The following is a 5,432-nucleotide window of genomic DNA, read 5'->3' on the forward strand; positions in this document are numbered from 1 at the left end:
GGGCCAGGGGTCAGAGGTCAGGGGGCAGGGGGCAGGGGTGGCTGTGAGACGCTGACTGACTGACTCTGGGCCAGGGGTCAGAGGTCAGGGGTCAGGGGTGGCTGTGAGACGCTGACTGACTGACTCTGGGCCAGGGGTCAGAGGTCAGGGGGCAGGGGTGGCTGTGAGACGCTGACTGACTGACTCTGGGCCAGGGGTCAGAGGTCAGGGGTCAGGGGTGGCTGTGAGATGCTGACTGACTGACTCTGGGCCAGGGGTCAGAGGTCAGGGGGCAGGGGGCAGGGGTGGCTGTGAGACGCTGACTGACTGACTCTGGGCCAGGGGTCAGAGGTCAGGGGTCAGGGGTGGCTGTGAGACGCTGACTGACTGACTCTGGGCCAGGGGTCAGAGGTCAGGGGTCAGAGGTCAGGGGGCAGGGGTGGCTGTGAGACGCTGACTGACTGACTCTGGGCCAGGGGTCAGAGGTCAGGGGGCAGGGGTGGCTGTGAGACGCTGACTGACTGACTGACTGACTGACTGACTGACTGGCTGGCCGACTGACTGACTGGCTGACTGACTGATCGAGCACTTTGAGCTGCAACGTTTGCAGGAAAAGTGCTATACAAATAAAACGTTTATTTTTTTTATTTTTTATTGACTGACTGACTGTCTGGTTGGTTGATTGGCTGACTGACTGTCTGACTGTCTGACTGTCTGACTGGCTGACTGGCTGGCTGGCTGACTGACTGTCTGACTGGCTGACTGTCTGACAGGCTGACTGACTGTCTGACTGGCTGACTGGCTGGCTGGCTGACTGACTGACTGACTGGCTGACTGGCTGACTGACTGACTGGTTGGTTGATTGGCTGACTGACAGACTGGCTGACTGACTGACTGACTGGCTGACTGACTGACTGACTGGCTGACTGACAGGTTGGTTGATTGGCTGACTGACAGACTGACTGGCTGACTGACTGGTTGGTTGATTGGCTGACTGACAGACTGACTGACTGACTGACTGACTGGCTGACTGACTGGTTGGTTGATTGGCTGACTGACCGACTGGCTGACTGACTGGTTGGTTGATTGGCTGACTGACTGACTGACTGACTGGCTGACTGATTGACTGACTGACTGACTGACTGGCTGACTGACTGGTTGGTTGATTGGCTGACTGACAGACTGGCTGACTGACTGGCTGACTGACTGACTGACTGACTGGCTGACTGACTGGCTGACTGACTGGCTGACTGACTGACTGACTGGCTGACTGATTGACTGACTGACCGGCTGACTGACTGGCTGACTGACTGACTGACTGACTGACTGACTGACTGGCTGACTGACTGGCTGACTGACTGGCTGACTGACTGGCTGACTGACTGACAGACTGACTGGCTACTGGCTGACTGACTGACTGGCGGACTGATTGGCTGACTGACTGACTGACTGGCTGGCTGACTGACTGACTGGCTGACTGACTGACTGACTGACTGACTGGTTGGCTCACTGACTGACTGACTGACTGATTGACTAACTGGCTACTCACTCACTGACTGGCTGACTGACTGACTGACTGGCTGACTGACTGGTTGACTGGCTGACTGACTGACTGGCTGACTGACTGACTGGCTGACTTGCTGACTGACTGACTGACTGACTGGCTGGCTGACTGACTGACTGACTGGCTGACTGACTGACTGGTTGACTGGCTTACTGACTGACTGGCTGACTGACTGGTTGACTGGCTGACTGACTGACTGGCTGACTGACTGGCTGACTGGCTGACTGACTGGCTGGCTGACTGGCTGACTGGTTGGTTGATTGGCTGACTGGCTGACTGACTGACTGGTTGGTTGATTGGCTGACTGGCTGACTGACTGACTGACTGATTGGCTGACTGACTGACTGACTGGCTGGTTGGCTGACTGACTGACTTACTGACTGACTGGTTGGTTGGCTGGCTGACTGACTGACTGGCTGACTGACTGACTGGCTGACTGACTGACTGACTGGTTGATTGGCTGACTGACTGACTGACTGACTGGCTGGTTGGCTGACTGACTGGATGTCTGGCTAGCTGTCTGACTGACTGATTGACTAACTGGCTACTCACTCACTGACTGGCTGACTGACTGACTGTCTGACTGACTGACTGGCTGGCTGGCTAGCTGACTGGCTAGCTGACTGACTGACTGACTGACTGACTAACTGACTGGCTGGTTGGCTGACTAGTTGGCTGGCTGACTGACTGACTGACTGGCTGACTGGCTGACTGACTGACTGGCTGACCGACTGGCTGACTGACTGACTGACTGACTGACTGGCTGACTGACTGGCTGACTGACTGACTGTCTGTCTGGCTGACTGACTGACTGGCTGACTGACTGGCTGACTGGCTGACTGACTGACTGTCTGTAGCATTGGCTGACTGACTGACTGACTGGCTGACTGGCTGTAGCCCTGACTGACTGACTGACTGGCGGACTGACTGACTGACTGTCTGTAGCCCTGGCTGACTGACTGACTGACTGGCTGACTGACTGGCTGGCTGGCTGGCTGATTGGCTGGCTGAATGACTGACTGGATGACTGACTGGTTGAGGATGGCATGTAGGGGAGAGAGGGAGAGAGAGAGGGAGGGAGAGAGGACATGTAGAGGAGAAAGGGAGAGAGGGAGAGAGAGGGCATGTAGAGGAGAGAGGGAGAGAGAGAGGGAGAGAGGACATGTAGAGGAGAGAGGGAGAGAGGGAGAGAGAGAGGGCATGTAGAGGAGAGAGAGAGAGAGAGAGAGAGGGCATGTAGAGGAGAGAGGGAGAGAGAGAGGGCATGTAGAGGAGAGAGGGAGGGAGAGAGAGGGAGAGAGAGAGGGCATGTAGAGGAGAGAGGGAGAGAGAGAGAGGGCATGTAGAGGAGAGAGGGAGAGAGAGAGGGCATGGAGAGGAGAGAGGGAGGGAGAGAGAGGGAGAGAGGGAGGGCATGGAGAGGAGAGAGGGAGGGAGAGAGAGAGAGGGAGAGAGGGAGAGAGGGAGAGAGAGAGGGAGAGGAGAGAGGGCATGTCAGCAGGGCATGGGCCGGATTCTAACCCATGCTGACATGGGCACATGTGTGCACTGTAGACCCCTGGACCACCTCAGGCCATGGTGCTAGACCACTGGACCACCCCAGGCCATGGTGCTAGACCACTGGACCACCCCAGGCCATGGTGCTAGACCCCTGGAACACCCCAGGCCATGGTGCTAGACCACTGGACCACCCCAGGCCATGGTGCTAGACCACTGGACCACCCAGGCCATGGTACCAGACCACTGGACCACCCCAGGCCATGGTGCTAGACCACTGGACCACCCCAGGCCATGGTGCTAGACCCCTGGACCACCCCAGGCCATGGTGCTAGACCACTGGACCACCCAGGCCATGGTGCTAGACCCCTGGACCACCCCAGGCCATGGTGCTAGACCCCTGGACCACCCCAGGCCATGGTACCAGACCACTGGACCACCCCAGGCCATGGTGCTAGACCCCTGGACCACCCCAGGCCACGATAGATAGATTATACATAACATCTACTAACAATGTGTCACTTTCCTGCTTACATTCAATGGAAGCTTCTAATAACACAACTGACAACTGACAATAACACAACTGACTATAACACAACTGACTATAACACAACTGACTATAACACAACTGACAACTGACATTAACACAACTGACATTAACACACCGACAAAACACTGATAATAATCTATTTTACGTCAGTTACGCAGCATATCAAACACTGTTAGCAAAGATTACAGAAAATCAATTTAGTAAAAGTTAAAGACTATCTACTTTAAATAATAATAATAATAACCTTTATTTGTTTAGCACTTTTCCTGCAAACGCTCTAGCTCAAAGTGCTTTAACAAAAATAACTACATAATATAAGAATTACTATAACATTTAAACACGTATATACAAATCTATACAATATATAGGCTACAAATATATACACTCATCAACTAACATTAAAATATACATTTAGAAACACAACACAGCAATATTAAATATAAATATTTACATTCTAGAAGTTTTCCCCTGCGCGTCTCGCTCCGCCGTTGATTGTCAAATCCGTCTGAAAGCCAAAGCGCCAGACCCCCGGAGCCAGACCCCCGACCTCCCCTGTCTCTCTCTCTCTCTCTCTCTCTCTCTCTCTCTCTCTCTCTCTCTCTCTCTCTCTCTCTCTCTCTCTCTCTCTCTCTCTGTCTCTCTCTCTCTCTCTGTCTCTCTCTCTCTCTCTCTCTCTCTCATCTCTCCTCTCTCTCTCTCTCTCTCTCTCTCTCTCTCTCTCTCTCTCTCTCCTCTCTCTCTCTCTCTCTCTCTGTCTCTCCCTCCAGACCCCCGGCCTCCCCTACTGCGCTCAGGGGCCGCCCCCCCTCATCATCCCGCAGAAACGGAGCCAGAAACAGACGAACTGGAGTCATTAAACAGACGAACTGGAGTCATTAAACAGACGAACTGGAGTCATTAAACAGACGAACTGGAGTCATTAAACAGACGAACTGGAGTCATTCAACAGACGAACTGGAGTCATTCAACAGACGAACTGGAGTCATTAAACAGACGAACTGGAGTCATTAAACAGACGAACTGGAGTCATTAAACAGACGGACTGGAGTCATTAAACAGACGAACTGGAGTCATTAAACAGACGAACTGGAGTCATTAAACAGACGAACTGGAGTCATTAAACAGACGAACTGGAGTCATTCAACAGACGGACTGGAGTCATTAAACAGACGAACTGGAGTCAGACTTCGTCCATCGGTCCCGACGCGCTCTGCAGATTAATCACCGTGACGCGCCACAGACCACCGCCTCCGCGTGTACGCGCCCAGGGGGAGGAGGAGGGGGGAGGGAGGGAGGGGAGGAGGAGGGGGGGGAGGGGAGGGGTATGAGGGGTTTTTCTGTCAATCTATACACAACATGTCTGAGATCAGAGACGAACAGTGGCGGCTGGTGATAAAAATGTTGGGTGGGGCACAGGTTATGGGGGCATGCTCCACGGGGAAGAATATCAACTTTAAAATCTGGATTTACAGTCGATTTTAGCATGAGAATATATATATAACTTAATTATTTTTATATATAACTTATTAAAGGGCAAACTGCAAACACAACAAAAATATAATGCACAACAACTGACAAATGAACTGGAATAGTCTTTGTTAGCAGAGTAGACCTCATGTTAACAGAATGGACTTATACCCTTTGTCTATCTGTGCAGCGGTAAGGTGAATAATTCTAGCAGTACTGTCCAGACAGTTGTCTTGTTTAGCCATTCAACTAGGCATTATTTATTCAATGGAGAAAGACATGGAACACAATGCAATTGTGATAATAAATGTGTTCTTTGTTACTTCTTTAATTAAATTACAATATTTCCTTGAACATGTAAACTCTATAATCTGT

The 5,432-nt window shown here is 52.0% G+C and overlaps 1 protein-coding gene across 1 annotated transcript in view; it reads right to left on the bottom strand.

Moving 5' to 3' along the window:
* Positions 1-4,052, bottom strand: part of LOC308164880 (serine protease 23-like) — a gene marked incomplete at its 3' end in the record, with an annotated part of 7,317 nt that extends 3,265 nt beyond the window's left edge. The window contains exon 1 of the mRNA XM_080538935.1: positions 4,042-4,052. The remainder of the gene's footprint in view (positions 1-4,041) is intronic.
* Positions 4,053-5,432: the final 1,380 nt, after the last annotated feature.

This window comes from Nansenia antarctica (assembly GCF_963989245.1).
Source record: "Nansenia antarctica genome assembly, chromosome: 9".
Lineage (NCBI taxonomy): Eukaryota > Metazoa > Chordata > Actinopteri > Argentiniformes > Microstomatidae > Nansenia > Nansenia antarctica.